This window comes from Leopardus geoffroyi, chromosome A3, assembly GCF_018350155.1.
Source record: "Leopardus geoffroyi isolate Oge1 chromosome A3, O.geoffroyi_Oge1_pat1.0, whole genome shotgun sequence".
In the NCBI taxonomy this organism is placed as follows: Eukaryota; Metazoa; Chordata; class Mammalia; order Carnivora; family Felidae; genus Leopardus; species Leopardus geoffroyi.
Window position 1 is genome coordinate 127,994,975 of NC_059336.1, and position 19,292 is coordinate 128,014,266.

At 43.3% G+C, this 19,292-nt stretch overlaps 1 long non-coding RNA gene across 2 annotated transcripts; it reads left to right on the plus strand.

Annotated features, from left to right (window-relative positions):
• The first annotated feature begins 973 nt into the window (after positions 1 to 973).
• Positions 974 to 18,382, plus strand: LOC123581538. Of its 2 annotated transcripts, none has more exons than XR_006703795.1 (4): positions 974 to 1,090; positions 2,768 to 2,895; positions 9,941 to 10,167; positions 15,141 to 18,382. It is a non-coding gene; the product is annotated as an uncharacterized LOC123581538 (long non-coding RNA). The 2 variants fall into 2 exon arrangements; XR_006703796.1 differs by having other exon boundaries at positions 2,773 to 2,895.
• The last annotated feature ends 910 nt before the right edge of the window (positions 18,383 to 19,292 follow it).

Here is a 19,292-nt window from a genome sequence, read left to right on the forward strand (position 1 = left end):
AATAATAATAATAATAATAATATCTGATGATAGTCTTTTCCTTCTACACTTTTTTTGCCCCTTTCCCAGGACCAGGTGCAAACATAGTGTTTTCACCTTGTAATCATCCCAATGGTACTTTGTACTGTTTTCCGGTCACATCAGTCTCCCCCTTTAGATTATGGTTGTCTCAAAACTTTTAGGAAAATATACATGTATCAGCATCTAAAAAAAAAAAAAAAAAAAAAAGAAACCTCCATGATCACATGCTTCCCCAAACACTTGTACATTCATTTTTTAAAAATAAATAACATTCATGTCTACCTTGTTAACTTACTGTATAATTTGTTGTATGTGTTATAAATTATATATCAAATAAAAACCTTGCGGTCTCTGTGTGTGGCTCCTGCACCAGACCAAATATGAATCTTCCCTAGATAATTTGTCTGAGGGGTGGGCATGGCCTTCTAGGATTCAGGGGCTTCCCTGGTCGCCACCTTCATTGGCTGGGCAGGGAGTGGGATTAGAGACCCAGCCCTGGGTTACTCTTCCCCTTTGAGAAGAAAGGATGTACTTCCTGTCCCACATGATTCCATCGTCACACCTGAAAGCTTTCCCTGCAAGGGAAGGTGTCCGCTAGAAGGGCCATACTTCCCACTTGGAAGTTAAAAACGTAGGCATCTCTGTTTCTTAATCAGGAAAACTTTACACTTTTGGATTTAGGGGGAACTGAAGATCTTTCTGAATTGTATACAGGAACATATGTGATTTCCATTCTCTGTTCTCCCTGAGACCTGGTTCGCGTATTAAAATAGATAGGGACATTTGCACGACAGCCTAAGCACATTCCTCTGCATCAGACGTCCCTGGTTTAAATCCTGCTGTGTAACATCTATGCTACCTTAAGAAAGTAGCTTAATCCTTTGCACCCATTTCTAAAAATAGACAATTACTACTCTCCTGATAGAGTCTGGTGGGGATTAAATCCGAGAACAAGGACAAGCATCGAATACAGTTCTCTGACATATAATAGGCATGTGGTAATCAACACCAGGAGCTACTCCAAGTCATAAGCGGCTTCCATGGTGCTGCAGAGGCTGCCTCCAGAAAGGTGAGTGTCATATCCTTTAGTAAATGTGTAACTGTGAACCTTGGTAAATGTAATTATGTGAGGCACGCAGGAGAGTTGGAGAGTAAGTCGAAGTTTAAACGGCCAAATTGCTTGAACTCTGGCATTGCCAGTCGTTCTGGGGGGGACACATCCATGCTGGGGGGCAGTTAGTTGGGAAACACATACCGAGGGTGCCCCCAAAGTCATCGCAAGGCGAGGGTGCTTCAGCTCTCACGCCTGGCAGTCTGTTGATAACAGTGATGTTTTATCAGTGTGGGCTCAGTTTTTCCTTTGGTTAAACTTCCCCTTTACCACATTGAGCAAAGCCATTGTCCTCAGAATGAAGAGTTATGTGGTGGGGAAACCACTTCTTCAGGGGAGTTGATTGTGGCCAACTTATTCCTGCACCCAAAGCAAAGCCAGAGGGTCCCTCTGAAGAAAGAAATAGTTCTCATGAATCATGAATCATATTTTCAGTGTGTTAAGGGCAGTTGGCTGAGGGAAGATGCCTGTTCTTTTCACTACAGGATGCCAAAGCTCATAACTCTTTCTGAGGCCATGGGGTCTGTCTGTCCTGTGGGGCCATTCAGAAGCAGGGAGATCAGCGGGGCCTCAGCCTTGTGGTTTGTGGCCTCTGTTTGGAGTGCTTACAGTTTGGATCCACTCAAAGATCAGACTAATAAACCTCAGGCAACCGAGGGCCCTGACCCATCAATTTCATTAACCATCTCAGAGCTTTGGGCAGTAAGGAGAAAGGAAAGTCCTCATTTTTTCTAATGCCTTCTCATGCTCTATGCATTTAGAGAAAAATCCTTGCTCGTTTCGATAACATTTTCCTGAGACCTGTGGTCTAAAGGTTGTTCTGTATGAACACAGATACCTTCTACCTTATAGGGTTGACCCAGGGCAGAGATTGTGTTGGTTTTAAACTCTGAGTGCAAGTGTGTGCTCAGGGCATCCAGCGTATCACTGTTCCCCTAAAAGTGGGACACCACATATCTTAGTGGTTGAGAGGACAATCTTATGATTCAAACAGACCGAGGTTCAGTTTCTGGCCCCATCACTTATAGAAGATATTTTGATAAGATAATTCATTTCTCGAACTCCAGATTGATTTATTTATAAAGTAGAAATGATACGAGGATCTGGCTAGCTCATAAAACTATAATGAACATTTCATGAAATAAATTCTCGAGAAAGAGCACAATTTTGGGCATATAATGAGACTCAAGAAATACCGGTTTATATGTTAACCTTGAGCCCCACACCTTGAGAACAAAGCTCAGTCTTACATGTGCTGATAAACTGAATTGTGTCTATAGGACAGAGTCCAAGCTCATAGGACACCCCAAGCCATGTCTGCCGATGGAGAAATACGGGTTTTTCCAGCCTAGGTAAGACTCTAGGAGACTCAATGGCAACCATTTTATCCAACTGTAGAGTTTAATCTACTCAAGTATTCTGCCGTTCAGTCAGGAAGTTTTCTCCAACATCCTGAGCCAAGTATCTCTCAGCTGGGACTCATAGCCCCTGAATTTCTCTCCTTCAGAGAACTTTCTTTGTCACAATCCCATCTTTACGTTTGTAATGTTTGTTTGACTATTAACCAGCCCGCTCTTCCCAGGCTCTGAGCTCCATGAGTGCAGGGACCTACAGTTATACCTATTTATCCCCTAGCACAGAACCAGAAAATAACAACTCCATTGTTGGAGCAAATGTTGAGACACTGAAATTTCTGATCACCAATTACAATGCGTGGAGGAGTCTTTCCCCATCATATCACCAAGCCACGCTCAGGACACCAGGTGAGTGTCCTACGATTCAACACAATGTTGACACTATCCACCTGGAGATAGTGTCAGATCCCACGGGTTAAGGGCTCAGTCCTACAAGCTATCCCTACCATCCCCCATCGCCCACTTCAGATACCAGAATCAAGCCCGGGGTCATTATCTTTGCTTCTGACCAACTTGCTGTAGATTGGAGGTTCCCACAACCCCCCACTTTGGGTTTGTTTAGTTTGCTAGAGTGGCTGGCAGAAGTCAGAGAAACATTTTACCTATGAACTTACTGGTTTATGATAAAAGGTTACATAATTCGAGAACGGCCAGATGGAGGAGATGCACAGGGCCAGGTATGCAGGAAGGGTGCAAGAGTTTCCACACCCTCTCTGAGTACCTCGCTGTCTCCAAATCTCCATGTGCTCACCAAACCAGAAGCTCTCTGAACCCTGTCCTTTCAAGGTTTTGTGAAAGCTTCATTACGTAGACATGATTGATCCAATCCTTGGCCACTAATGATTGAACTCAATCTCCACTCTCTTCCCTCCTCCCCAGAGGTCAGAGGGTGGGGCTGAAAGTTCCAACCCTCTATTCAGGTGGGTTTTCCTGGCAACCAGCTCCCATCTTTCAGGCTTTCCAAAAAATCCCATCTTTAACGTAAACCCTGTTGTTCTGGAAAGGAACTTGTGACTAATAAGACACCCATTTCACCTTTGTGACTCTGAAGGACTCAAAAACTAAGGACAAGAGACCAAATATTATAACAAAGATATGCCCATTGCTTTTATTGCTATGGAAATTCCAAGGGTCTTGGGAACTGTAAGCCGGGAAAGGTGGACAAAGACCAAATGTACATTTCCTGTGAATTACAATATTGCAGACACCGTCAGCTCTGAACATCTCCACAGCGAACTATTTCTTACCAATTGACTCCTTACACCTGTGGATTAGTCTTCCTTGGAAAATGAGTCCACCTGTTTCCTTCCTAACATTGAAAAATCTGCTTTTTTTTTTTCTTTTTTCTACTTCCCATCTTTCGTTTCTGCCCTGCCCTTTTCTGGAATGAACAACTAAGACTCTAGGAAAATCAGACAATGGTCTGTGTGTTATTCTGAGTGCCCCATCCTTCCCCACCCTATTGCCTTTGCTCTTAATCCTTCCATTGCCTGAACTGCTTTCCCATACCCCACATCCACCTGCCTGATTAATATCAATCCATCAGGTTGAGCTCAAGTATCCCCTTTTCCCATGAAATTGTTTTCCCATGAAATTCACCAAAGGGAAACCCTTGGATCTCTCATAGTACATTCTGCACCTCTTTCTTTTCCTCAACATTCTAGCTGTAGTAGAGTTACTTATACCTACAGTTAAGCAGAATATATTGACCATAGGCTTTGATGAACTCTCCTCCAACTAAAATACTAACAAAGGAAAAAAAAAAAAAAAACAAGTATAAACCCACAATGACAAAGGGAACAAGAATGGAAATATTAAGCAGATAATAGATTTCCACAAGTTTTTTTTAGATAAAAATAGAACAAAAAAGGTACACAGAAGAGGAAGATCATCTCTCTGTTCTTGTAGGGGCACAAATCTGATTCACCATGGCTCCGCCCTCATGAGCTAGGTACCTCCCAAAGCCTCCCCCTCCAAATACCATCACATCAGGGATTCAACATATGGGTTTGGGGGGACACAAACATTGGCCCACGATACAAAACATTTTTGGGATTTAAAAGTAATGTGGATGTTGAGAAACTTAACAGAAGACCATAGGGTAACGGGAGGGGAAAAAAATAGTTACAAACACAAAGGGAGGGAGGCAAACCACAAGAGACTCTTAAATACAGAGAACAAACGGAGGGCTGATGGGGGCTGGTGGGGGAGAGGGGAAAATGGGACATGGGCATTGAGGAGGGCACTTGTTGGGATGAGCTCTCGGTGTTGTATGTAAGCCAATTTGACAATAAATTATGCTTTAAAAAAATAACATTAATAGACATTCAATACATTTTCTAGAGCCTGGCAATGATTGAAGAGAGTTGAAAAACTGGACTGGTGACAAATCAGTACAATTATTAAGACCAGATTCAAAAAAATGTACAAGGGAATATTATCACAGTGCATCACTTGGGCTTATAATAAGCAATGTTCACTTAGTCATAACCATGTAAAAAGTCATTTCTGATGTTGCTAAAATTTTAATACTACTCTATGAGAAAGGTAGAGCAGCATTTGGTAAACTTTTCCTACGAAGGGCAAGACCGTAAATATTTTAGGTTTTATGGGCTATATATCATCTCCTCAGCATATTTATGTTTATAACTCTTTTAAAATGTGAAAACCATTGTTATCTCAGAGACAAGCTGCTGGCTGGATTTGACCCACAGGTGGTAGATGCTTGACCCCTGGAATAGAGGGAGGGAAGGGGACGTACAGGAGTGGTACAGTGGGAAAGAAAAGGAGAAAAGAGACAAATCCTCACCTGTTAGTACGGAAATTTAACCGATAATGTTTAAATGTATTCATCAGGGAAAAAAAAAATCAGTGTAAGTGTATGACTTAAGACAAGGCAAGGTGTTATCCAAAGAGAAACAACGAAAAAACTTGTAATGGTGCCTCTGAGGGCTGAGAGCAGGGTTTGGGAAGAGAAAGTTGTTATTTGTTTCATTATCATAAATACACTGGCACTAGTTGATTTTTATTAAACTGTGTGCATGCCAATTTCAAGTAAAATTAACGAAAGTAACAGAAAGAATTCGTTCTGGTGCGGTTTGTGCAATGGCTTCTTCTAAGGCCCCATCCCATCTTCCCAGTGTGGACCAGCAATGTGGTTTCACACTCATCTGAGACTTCTGGCTTGTCTCAGCCCATCGTGGTACCTCTGACTCCTTCAAGAGTTGGGATCAGAATGGCATTGGGTCCCAGGATGGCATTGCACTAACAATAGTGACAGGACCAGGGTTATGCATCTAAGTTGGCCCCATGGAAGTTTTATGGTTTGAGAAGAGGCTTTCTCTCTCTCCTGTGGGTATGGACAAGACAGTGAATAGCCCCCTTTACTTTACTACTGGCCACAATTGGGAGCCAACAAAGGCTTCAGGTTGAAATAGAGGCTGTAGTTGGTATAACAGAGAACTGCGTCCTCAGTGACATATTTAAGCAGCTGAATAAACCAAACCTGGTTCCCACCCACCTCTTAGGTTTCCTCCTCCAGATTTCAAGTGTCCTGGTGTCTCCCAGTAATCTCTGCATTTCCAGTGTCCAGCATTCCTGTTCTGTTGCCTTTGTTAAATAAATGCATGACTATACCTACAGGAACAAAATGGAGAAATGGTAACATTAATCCAGAAGCACAGAGAATGCAATTTAAGCCAGGGCACCACCCCTCCACCCCCAGCATAGGACACACTGGAGGGCTGGCTCTCTACTGAGCTCCTTCCAGCTTCTGTCTCCAACCATCACCAGCTCTGAGTTGGAAGACTTGACCTCTCTCCTTCAGTCCCCAGACCCAACTTGCCCCATGACAAAGAGCTGAATGAATTGGCTAAGCAGCCCCAAGTGAATATGAGAAGGCCCTTGTCCCTTTTCTGCTATGTAACTCATTTTTTTTTTTTACTGGAAATAGCTTAGGACCAAAAGAAGCCTTGAAATAAAAAATCTCTTAGTTCGATCAAGAGTTATCCTTAATACTAGGTATTTTGGTTCCATTCCTGCTGCTGTTTGCTTCATAGGAGCCTCTGACTCATTTCCTCTTCATGCCCAGGCTGAACAAGAATAGCGATCTTACTTTCCTGTCCTGGACAAGGTTCCTCCCATCCTCAGTGGTCTGCCCCCTGAGTCTCTCTTCTACAGTCCACAGCTCAGCCAATGGATGAGATGGCCCCTGATAGAAATCGCCCCAAATAGGATTTCTATTCAGAAGAATGATTTTTTATTTGGCCCTTTCAATGCTGGGCAAGCTTTCTGGTAAAAGGACAGGATTGTTCTCAGTCAGTCAGTTATCCTGAGCTGCAGATAGAAACTGCATTATTCCATGGCATAGCTCCACGTGAGAAGCTGGTGAGAGGAAAACTCTGGGAAGTCCAGGGCCCACATCTATGCTCACAGCCCAGAAGCTGAGAAAGCTCTGAGTGCCGGCCAGGATCAGCAGTATCCCTGGGGAAATGACTCCCTGTTCAGTGACTGCACAGATCTCCAAGAGATAATTGTAATGAAGAAATGCAGTCTGATATGGGCTGGATGGATAGCTGGAATTCGGGTGCATAAAGAGGTGAAAGGGCACAATCTAATTTTATTCTGGAAATGTTCCTACTGATGATTCACTTTCCAAAGATTTCACCTTGGAAAAAATTTGTGGCCTATTCGTGTTTGTTTCCAAGATGAGCATTATAATAATGTTGTTCTGCATGAACACTGGGTGTTATGGACTGAATTGTGTCTCCCTCTAAATTCATGCGTTGTATCCCTAGCACTCGTTGTGACTGTATTCAGAAACAGGGCTTTTAGGAGGCAATTAAGATTAAATGAGATCATAATGGTGGGGCCCTAAACCAACAGGATTGGCGTCCGTATCACAAAAGGAGATGCACAGGGTTGTGCGCATATCAAGGGAAGGCCATGTGAGGACACAGAAAGAAGGAGAGAGACTTCACCAGAAACCAACCCTGCTGACACCTTGATCTTGGATGTCCAGCCTCCAGAACTATGAGGAAATAAATTTCTGTGATGTAAGCCACCCAGCCTGCGGTATATTGTTCTGGAAGCTCTAGTTCACTGATATACATGGGAGGTCAACATTTACAGAGTTGATTCCTGATCATGATCATTTCAATCTGCTCCTTCCAACAGTCCTGAAAGAACGATATTCTTGGGGCGCCTGGGTGGCGCAGTCGGTTAAGCGTCCGACTTCAGCCAGGTCACGATCTCGCGGTCCGTGAGTTCGAGCCCCGCGTCAGGCTCTGGGCTGATGGCTCAGAGCCTGGAGCCTGTTTCCGATTCTGTGTCTCCCTCTCTCTCTGCCCCTCCCCCGTTCATGCTCTGTCTCTCTCTGTCCCAAAAATAAATAAACGTTGAAAAAAAAATAAAAAAAAAAAGAACGATATTCTTAGTGTTGTAATCCCAATTGTACCAGTGAGACAGCTGAACCTGAGAGATCAATGCAGAGACTCTGATAGTAAATGAAGACCTCTTCTAGAAGATGATAGTGAGTGAAAAGTGCTCAGAGATCCTCCTTTATCACTACTTCACCTGCAAATAGCTTCGCCATTGGCTACCCCAGTACCTGGACTCCTCCCATGACAGCTACCCATTGGGATGAAGACACTGTAACTCTGCAAGGCCTCTAGGGAAGTTCAAGTGCCTTACCTGAGCACAAGCACAAGTATACTCAGCTCCCTCTAACAGACAGACCTGCTTTCATTTAGCGGCACTGTCTCGACAAGCTGAGCTAAAAGCAGATGCCATGATGGCTGCCACCACAGGTGAAGGGAACCTAGGAAAAAGACGGTAGAGGAAGAATTTAGGGATGGTTCAGGCAGGAGGCCAAGGAAGAAGATGGAGAAGGCACCAAACCCACTCATGGGTCCCGATGAGAGAAGACGTACAGTTGACATCCTCAACACAATGGACGGTAACAGATTTTCTGAAAGTATGTACGTAAGAACAATTCTTGGAATGCATAGGGCTTCAACCATTATTTGATAAGAAGTGAATGGTTTCTACAGTGGGCCCTGAAAAGTCTGTGTCCTTTAAGGCTAAGACCTTTCAGTAATAGATTTGTGGTATTTTGCTGTTTTTGCTTTATTTGCTCTAAACAGCACATATAAAAAAAAAAAAAAAAAGCACTTTTCCAGACCTGTTCTCATTTGAACCTCACAACAATCTTGTAGCATAGGTGTGATTAACTCTGTTTCCGGGTAAGGAAAGGGACATCCAAGACAGAAAACTAATTCCTCAATTCCCCAGGGTCTGTTAGACGTCGCACCAGATTTTGAACCCAGGTCCCTGACTCCTTTCCTGTGCCAGTCTCCCTTCTTTCTTTATGTGGAAATCCTTTAATGGATGAAGGTAACTGCAGAAGACGAGTGTTCCCATACTTCTGTTCTTACCATATGACAACATGTAGTTCCTTCGTGGTGTCCCTTCAGCCTTGGAGTGAGGGGCACCATATGCTAGGGCTAGGAGCTGAGCTAATCTGCAGCCAGGATATGCAGCTATTTATGGCCAGCATCTGACCTGATTGGCCATAGTTCATACCCTGTGTACTCATTGCTAAGTGAATTACATGCCATGGTGGTCCAGGCAGGAGAAGGAAGGGTCCTGTCTTCCTCGGTCAGTGAGGAGAATGTGGCCTGACCAGGGTCCTTAGCATGGTGTCCTCAGGCTTTATGGTCTGGTCCCAGCTGCCTCATCTCTCTACCACCTTCCCACACTCTCCTTTTTGCCACACGGAGCTGAACCCTTTATGAGAGATTTACCCCACAACTCCGGAGATTGGAAGTATGGAATGAGACTCATTGGCTAAAGTCAGGGTGTATTCCTTCTGCCAAGTCTCTTCTGCCATGTAAAGATAACACATTCACAGGTTTTAGAGATTAGGACATGGTCATCTTTGGGGAAAACATTACTCAGCCCATCACCAAGGGTCAGAGGTTAATGCGATATGTAATCTAGAGCCTGGAAGAGACTGTATATAAGAGATATCCTCTGGAAGTCATGGGTTTTGATGAAATAATGGAAGCCATGTGGGTAAGCAAGATAATCTAGAGGGAGAGTGTAGAGTAAGAAAGTTAAAGACATGCCAGCCGAGCATTATGGTCCCCTATATTGGTAAAGATCTTGGAGGAAGAGAAGCCAGCAAGGAGGGCCAAGATGTTGAGTTGGGTTTCTTCCTCTGAGACTTCTCAGGGGCTGCTTTCTACTCAGGGCCCCGACTTCCCAGTGACTAGGCTCCTGACTGCTCACACTCAGAGCCCATGGCCAGTCTACCCACAGAGAGCTCTACCAGGGACCCCACCACAGTTCTGCCTTGCTGTCCATCTCTTGCCTTAACTTGTCTTTCTCTCAGGCCCAGCCACAGCACCGCAAGCCTACCCATACCTCCTGTTCCAAACACTCAGGTTCTTCAGCCCCTGAGTGAATGCTGAGCCACCCCAGCCCAGATTTTCCAGCCTTCCACATCTACTGGTTTTTGAATCTTAGTTCCCACATTGACACCGAAGTCTTTGGAAAAAAAGCCATCAACTGGGGCCATCGGGGACTACCCTGCCAGCCCTGGAAATACCAGAAGTTAAGGTAAGTGTCTCTTAGGGTTTTTTAGAGATGCAAGTTTATCAAAGGAAATCCTGCTTCTTGCTGTGGGGAGTCATGCAGGGAAACCTCTTGCCCAAGAAGTGACTCAGTCAGGAAATGTCAATAATTTCAAGAGTTGTAGATACATTCTCAGATGATAGGCTCGCCCGGATCCATGAGGCAATATTTGAAGGCTAGGGAGAGTCCTAATCTTTAAGAGGAGGACCGCTCTGCAAACTGTTGTCGATGCACAAGGAGATTAGCACAGAAATTGACCGTAAGCTTCTAGAAAATTTTATAGTAAATGATAGAGCTGTGATATCAAAGTACACAATCATTTCCCCCAGGAATGCATTTTTATCATATTTTATAAAAATATTGGTTCATAGCAGAGGTTTTAAAAATCAGGTCTTTATCACAGACAAGTTGAGAAGCACAGGTACAGAGAGCTACGAGACCCACCTCTCAGAGGTTGACCCCGTCAGAAGGAGCACAAAGGTGATTTGTCCTCTGTGTCTGGGGTGGAGAGGGGTAGGAAGAGTTAGCAAGGATCCTTCTAGTTTTATAATCCAAACCTTAAGAGTTTACTTGGCTGGAGGCCAGCTTCGGATTCATGGCAAACTGGTTCTTGGCAAGTGGCAGCCCTCATTACGTCCCTTTTATTTCAGCAGGGAGAAAAAAGCAAAAGCACCCTTCTATAGGGTGTTTGGGAAGGAGGCACCAGCCACCGTTGCTACTATTTACTGAGTGGCGGAGCCAGCATTGGAATCCCACCTGCCTCTGGGCCTTTGCACATGTTGTTCCTCCTGCCTGGCCTTCCTCAGCTATCTACCATCACAGTGATAACTGTTTCACTTCCTTCAAGTGACGCTCGTGTATTTATCCCTCCAGGTGCCTGTCCTGCTTCTCCCCTCCACTCATTCAAGTTCTTTATTGCTCCCTACGCTTCTCTTTCATGGCAATACTAACAGAACTAACTGTGCAATCAATTGTTTAATTTCTACCTCTTCAAAAGTTGTGAGTTTCCCGGGGGCAAAGACGTAATCTCTCCCCCTCATTTTGCCATCCTCATTGCCTAGTACGGTTTGGCACACAGTAGGTGTTTCCCACGTATATAGAGCGAAGGAATGAGTGAATAAATAAACAAATGAATGGATGGATAGATAACAGCTTCTTCCCTGTCGTTGGAAAGATGGTCTATTCTCCCACTTTTCTGTTTTCTCTCTCTGTCAGCCATTAATCCTGACTTTGTCAACACTGCAAGAAAATAGTCAACAGGCAAAAGATGCTAACTCCCCCCTAGCAGAGCCTTCTACTGTGCTGACATGGAAAACCTCAGATGGGTCCCCCCACCCCTGTGTTTTTCCCCCCAGAGCAGTTCCTGGAGGGTAAGCAGGCATCATAATCATTTGCTATCATAAAGTAAATTTGCAAACCTTTGTAATGTACCATTCCAATTTCCTTTGAAAAACATAGACCCAGATAGTCTTTAAACCCTGAACAATGTTTTGTTTCATTTTGCAGATATTTAAGAAATGTGCAGCAGGAATTGTTAATAATAGAAGGAAGAGAGTGGCCTCTTGTGTAAACCCCAGAGTGCTTTGCTTGTGCGTGCATGCATTTACCACCGTTAATGATAATAGGAGTGAGGTGCATAATGGTTGTTCCTGTAAATCTATCCAGAGAATAATATACCCCTTAATTTAAAATAGCTGATAAAGTGTGAATAAAGGCCTCCCGTCTTTACCACTTCTCATTTCTATTAAGAAAGGAATCACATAACATTTTAGGGCTCTAAACTAATTAACTGTGCATATGGATTTGGAGGGCACATGCATAATAGGTTATTCCTGAATCTGCATTCAGAAGAGGCTGGAGCCCAGAGGCCAGGAACCCCGAACGCAAATGAACTTCAGGGTGCTGGCTCTGACTGGAGGGCGCTGTCTGCTCTCCTCTTGGCAAAGGAGGGGAATTGCTAAGTCAGCAGTAGAGAGGGAAGGACGCAGGACTAAGGCAAACAAGATAACTAGAGAAGAGAGATGAAATCCTTTGAAAGACGTGAAGCGTCGTTGCCTTAAAAAAAAACCTGACCGCATGCTGATCAGCCCTACGGTCCTAGGCGTGATTCTGTTACGTACACCATGCTTCTCAGAGACCGTGGTGTGAAAACCGGACTACGTTTTGGAAGCAGAAATGAGCAAAAAGGGAGAACAAAGAGATTTTCATTCAATCTAAACATATAAAGGATATACATGCTTTCTACTTGCTGTATCATTTTTTATGTATTACTCACCTACTTCCTGATGCTTACCAGAACCTTCTGGCTACTGTCGACCTTAGCTGATGTTCAGTCTTTAGCTGTGACGTACAAAATTAACAAGCGACATAAATATATGCTTTACCATTCTGATATAAATGGTGTAATTAGAGATTTTTTCCTTACATTCCTCCTTAGAGAGATATTCACAATCAGCAAAAAGATAATTAAAACAATAATCTGATACATTTCCACGGTACAGCAAAAGAAACCATTTCCGGAAAAGCCACTAATTCAAAACTAAAGAAATTATTTCATATGAACACTTAGTAAGCACTCAAGGAAGATGTGTTCAATTAAATAGAATTGAGTTGACAATTCCAAGAAATCACTCATATTCAATTCGAAGTAGAGCTTTTCAAATGTTGGGAGTTGGAAGCTACTCTCGTATTCACAATCTCCATGTAGTTGGGGGGGGGGGCAAATGTATTTGTCTTCTGTTATTTCTTCCCTCTGTAATTAGATGAAGGTTATATAAACTTATTAAGACAGTCTCTTTTGACTTTTTAAATTCTATGAGCACTATACGGCAGATAGGCCTTTTTCAAGAGCAGAAATTTAAAAAAAACAAAAAACACAACACGACACAACACAACACACACACAGAAACGTTGCATTTCCAGCAGAGTCATGAGTACCAGAGCCGGCTTCAAGGAGGGCAGACGCTCCCACCACTCAGCGGCAGAATTGTATAATTTTGGCCATTCAGTAGCTGCGCATCTGTGACTTTTCCTTCTCCCCACCCCCACCTCAAATCCCTAACCCATTTAATTTTTTCTGTTGACATTCCAGATGTTCCCTGGATACTTCTTGATTTTAGGACAAATGTAGTAAATCTGGAGTATTTATTTCCAGCTTGAAGGTGACTCACTTACTACCCCTGCTGAATCTCTGGGTGCCTTTGCTACTCAATAGTTTAGATTAGGCAACATGTGACCCTAAGGCATGTCTGTAAAAATGCCCACGGAGCAAGAAGGAGACTCATAATACTGCTTTTTCAAAGTGCAATAAAACGCCCAAATCTACCAAGAGCTAGTGGGCCCTTGCACATGACAATTAAACATTAACAGGCCCCAGGGCCCTGGGAGCAGGGCCCTGCAACCCTTTGAAGCCCTGTTTGCCAATTAAACACCGGCTGACATTAGCCTCAAGGTGGCCGGGATCCAAAGCAGAGATAGGAACGTCAACCACTTCAGGGGCATTCATTAGCTCCCCAGACATTCCTGGCGTGGCCTGTTTCTTTACTATTGCCAAATCCACACCCTGCTCGGGAACTCTGGGGCTCTGAGAAAGTTTACTCAGATAAGCTTATTATGGAAATAGCACTTTGTCACCGTTTACTACTCGCTCCTTGTTCAATTATCTTTTATCTGTTCAGAGTATTTGCCAGCTCTCGCTCCAAGTTCCCCAGGATGAAGCCATTGGATTGAAAGCCCTCACTGGGGCTTCTGTGGGGGAAGGTGAGGGTACCACTCTGTGTCTGCCTTTCAGGTCCCAGAACGCCAGGCTCTCTCCAGAACTTTGGAAACGGCTAAGAGAGCTCAGATGACCCTGAAACAACACACCTTGGATCTGCCTGGGTCCACTTATGAGTCGATTTTTTTTTTTATGAATACAGTCCGGTACTGTAAATGTATTTTCTCTTATGTGTTTCTGAATACCATTTTCTTTTCTCTAGCTTACTTTATTGTAAGAATGCAGCCTCTAACACACATAACACACAAAATGCTTGTTGATCAACTGTTCATGTTATCCGTCAGGCTTCCTGTCAATACAGGCTATTAGTAGTTAAGCTTTTGGGGAACCAAAAGTTATACATGAATTTCTGACGGTGTGAGAGGTCAGCGCCCCTCCCCACCTCCCCTGGGGTTCAAAGGTCAGCTGCACTAGAAAAAGATCTTGGAACTGTTGAATCACTATAGTGTATACCTGAAACCAATATAATACCGTATGTTAACTAACTGGAATTAAACTAAAAACTCAAATAAAAAGAAGAGAAGAGAAGAGAAGAGAAGAGGAGAAGAAATCTTATAAATCTTGTATTTTCTGATCATGGAAAGTGTCTCTACTGAGACAGAAACCTAGGTGCTCGATGGCCACATGGTCAGCGGAAATAGGGATGAAGTGTTACTCTGATTATAATAGCAAGTATTTATGGGGTGTTACCAGGGCTGCAGGGCATTTCACCCACTCCCCACCATCCCACATAGGAGAGATGTTTTCCCTCCTCACTCATCCATAGCTATGGAATCAACATAATTGAAATTTTTTACTGATAAGCCTTAGTCAAATTCCAACCCCTCCTCCCAACACCATATTTCCTACTGAACCATCTGAGTTTACTATGGGTGAGAATTGTCACTTTCGTATTCTAATGCCTTCAGACTTAGTAATTTCTCTACAGTGAACTCATCTCAGATGTCAGGATACAGGCTGCACTTTCACTGCTATGGTGGTTTTAAAATATAGCCACAGATTCTTTGATATTCCTCCCATCATGAGCCAGAGATTAAATCCCCTTCCCTTGAGTGTGGGCCATGCTTATTAACTGCCTAACAAACAGAATGTGGCTGAAATGGTGGAGCGTGACTTCCAAGTGTACGTCATAAAAGTCATTGCAGCTACTTTTCTTGGTCTTTCTCCTGTATCGCTTGCTCAGGTGGAAGCCAGCTGCCATGTCATGAGGAGACTCAAGAAGCTCTATGGAGAGGTTCATGTGGTGAGAAACTGAGGCTGCCTGTCAATGGCCAGGAAAGAACCAAGGCCTTCCGTCAAAAGCCATGTGACTAAGCATAGACACAGATCCTACAGCTTTGGTTAAGCCTTGGGCCAGACCTATCCTAGTCAACAGCTGGACTATGACCCCATCTGAACCAGACCCCTCATCTGATCTGCTCCCAGATTCCTGACCTACAGATACTGTGAGATAACAAATACTGTTTAAGTCATTATTGAGGAAAATTAGCCACATCGCAACAGATAACTAATACACCTGCCTCAGCTCATTGCTGAGAAGTCGCTGAAAGATCACAGGGCAGAGTCAGGGGACCTGAATTCTACCATCTGCTTCATGATTTACAAATTGTGTGACCATGGAAAATCTACCTGTCTGCTATGAGCTTCGGATTCCTTTGAGAAAACTTTCCCTCCTTTTCTCTCGCAGTTGGTAAGAGCGTCAGATGAAGTATTTGGGGGAAATCAGAAGTTTTCTGGTATCATAACTACCTTTTTGTCATTCAGGTTTTCAGCTTCTCAAAACAGTCCGTCCCATCCATCCTCTCAACACAGTCTCAAACCACACACCACATGAACACAAGGCAGCGACAGCGTCCCCTTTCCTTCAGCAGATGCCATGTCTTGTCCACGCCTGGGAGCACCAAGGTAGTGCCATGTTCAAAACAAAACTTAACGAGGAAGGTACCACATTGACTCCAACTGGGAAGACTGCTGTCACCAGACTGCCAGAGAACGAGATGACCACACATTTCCCGTGAAGAGGAAGAAGATGCAGAAAAGTCACCTGGCCTCATGCAAGTTGGCGGTGATCATTGGAAGGAAGACAAAAGCTGACTGGTCTCTTAACTCTGACAGTTTCCTTAGCCTATTTGATATGGGCTGTCTTCAGTTTGTTAACTCGCCATTATCCAAAATACCCATCCCAGCTTCAAGCAGAATGTCAATTAACTAGAGGTACATTAGCACCTGATATATGCACTCAAGAGGCACATGAAGCATTCACGTCAAAGCTCTGAGGAACGCTCCAGGCTGAGGATACTATCAACCCAGGTTCCACCCTTTTCTGTGGATGTAGCTCTCCATCATGCCTTCAAACTCCAGCCAGATTAATCATTCCCCCTCAAATGAGGCAACCTCACTTTTGCTCCTGATTAGAATGTCTTCTCCCTACACTAATTATGTAAAACAAATTATGTGTATGATATACTCAGTTAGTTGCCTACAGCACAGTGTCATTCTGGTCCTTCTTTCTAAAGGAACCCACATTATTTTCAAAAAGTGGCCCCCTCCCAAGCCCACCTTAACCCCACTCCAAGAATAAATCCTAATTGGTACAAGCCATTCAGGGTAATTTCCCTCCTATTGCCAAGGGTGGGTGTAGTATTGGGCATGTGATGTAATTATGGTCAATGAGTTATAAGGAAACCTCTGCTGGGTGGAATTCTGGGAATTTTCTCCTTGCTCCTAAAAAGGAGGCAGAAAAAGAGGAGGTCCTGTTTTTCTTGGGGATTTTGTCCCGCCTGGATTTGGCTCCTAGAACTACTGTGTCATCATGCTGCCATCCAAAGCTCAGAGGAAGACACAGCTGAGAGAAACCGCAGAGAGGCAGAGCTGGAGCCGGGGCGCCAAGGCACAATGAGCCCACTCTTCTGAGGCATCTTTATTAGGATAGTTGCTTTGCTGTCAAAGGCAGTTAGAGTCAGGACGTCTTGCTCCAGATAAAGCAGGCTTCAGGGCCAGGGCAAACCCCACCTCTTCCAAGATGCCTTTATTGATGTGTCCTCTCTTCATAGCTTTTCTCATCTTAAGAGTTTCAGTGCCACTGCCTGGGCAGGCAGCTCCATTGGTCATCATTGGACTCAAAGTTCCACGCCACCATCCACTTATTCAGCATTATACCCCCACTCACCATTACCATCGGCCACACCGAGAGTCTTAGAGTGTGGAGGTTATTGTCTGTGTTTCCTATGCCAGCACTCATCCTACAAGTGAGTGGGTTCAATCAAGCCCAGAAGTTTCTGTTGAATCATCCCCTAAACCAATGGTACCTACTGGCCTTACTGTTCTATAACTTAGGAAGGCATGCCGGTGATTCGTCACATAAGTAACATTTGCTCTAAGATATTGTCATCTGCACCTATTTAGGGAAGTAGCTAGCACTTTTAAATCTTCTCCCGCCTATCCATCACCTCATTATGAATGGGTGAACCCAGTAGACAAAACCACTTACTTTCTTTTCAAAACCACGATTGGTTATTTGTTCTTAAATATGTGAACTGGAAATTATAAAACCTACTCAAATGTGGTGAGAATTGAGCAAAAGAATGTATACAAAGCCCTAGCTCAATGCATGGCATATAGTCAGAGATCAATGAATAGCAGGGGTTCTACAGAATGGATGGCACCTGAATGGTACACATAGGCCAAATCTAGCCAAATCAATTGAAAAGGAGAACCGGTTCAAAGGGATTACTACTAAGCAATGAGTTATCCAGGCCTTTGCTAAGAACAGAGATTGATTATGCAGAGTGACCAAAGCTTTAATAGCAGACATGAAAGGCTGACATGTGTCATTGTCCTGATTCTTCATACTTCTAAGTGGAGGTTTTATCCTGTTATGATCAGGTAATATAATAAAATGCCTATAACTTAGAAATCAAACTTTCTCTTCTATATAAAGGCCAGAATGAAAATATGTCACTGTTTTCCTATGGCTGAAAGCAATGACTTTCCCAAGGCTGGTTTGTACTCTTCCTTTTCCCAAGTAGAAATTTCCTTGAGCAAGGGAAGTCAAGAGAATGGCCCTAGTCAGATGAAACTCATCACTGTTAACCATAAGTGGTGCATTTTCTCCATCTTTAAAGTTTCAAAAGAGTGAGAACCCTTGGAAACCTCCTTTTTTTTTTTTTTTTTTGGTCTAAATTAAAATTAGAAATTAGTGTTGGCATTGAATTCACTCCTGTGACCAGTGTTCCCCACTTTCTTCCCTCTCCTCCACCAAAAACAGGTTAATGATTACCCAGTTTTAAAGTGGAAAGAACTGTGTCTATGGATTATGGTTGGGAATGACGTGTCAGAGACCAAAACTGGAGTTTTGGTTTCATTCCCACAAGATCTTGGCATTTCTCACAGAAAAAAAAAAAAAAAGAAAGAAAAGTTTTGGCTTCAGGTTGAACAAGCAACCCATAATCAGAGAAGACCAGGCATTACATTGGCCAAGGAGGCTTGGACAAGAGTGTGGAGAGTCGCCTGAGCCTTGAGTGTGGTTTTTCACAGACTCTACACCACATATTTCAGGGTGCCTGGCCACACATTCTCAGGAAAGCCTTGTGAATTAAACTGTTGTGGCTCTGAGCTGCATTTTCCCTTCACAAGGCCAGTGTGACGTTTACTGTTTAATCACTAAGTTTAATGAATTTAGGAATGGGAGATCTCATAAGAAATGGAAACAAAATTAGAAACATTCTGAAATATTCATAAACTGTAGATATTTCTTTTTAGCTATATTACTCTGAATGTTTTACAGGAGTGAATTAGTCACTGCAGGCTGAGAGAGAAGAGAGAAAAGATGTTAGTGTTTCTTCCCATTGAGTAATATTTAAATACACCGAAGATCCTTAAATATGTGTGTCTGCCAGCATACTTCTGAATCAGTTGTTCAGGGGACCACTTAAAAAAATCTAAAGAATAAAAAACTATTAAGAACATACTGGACAAAAATATCTGGGGGCCCCGTGGAGATAAAGTATGTATTCAATTTATAGACTCATCACACTTTATAACCAAATTGGGTAATACCTACAGCTGAGAAGGAATATTACAAAACCTCTTTCTATTATGGTGTTTCTTACCTTCTATTCTCAAAGAAAAGTGTTGGGAGTAAGGATTAAACTTTATTACTGATAAGGGTTCATGAAAGAGTTTGATGAGTTTGAGTCTCGAGTGCACAATTCAGAACTTAGGAAATTCATGAATATTTTGTTCTTACTGTGATAATTTCGATCAACCGCCATGGCTCAAAACAAGACCCCTCTGGGAGACTTTCCTAAAACCATAATGTTAAATCTAACCCCAT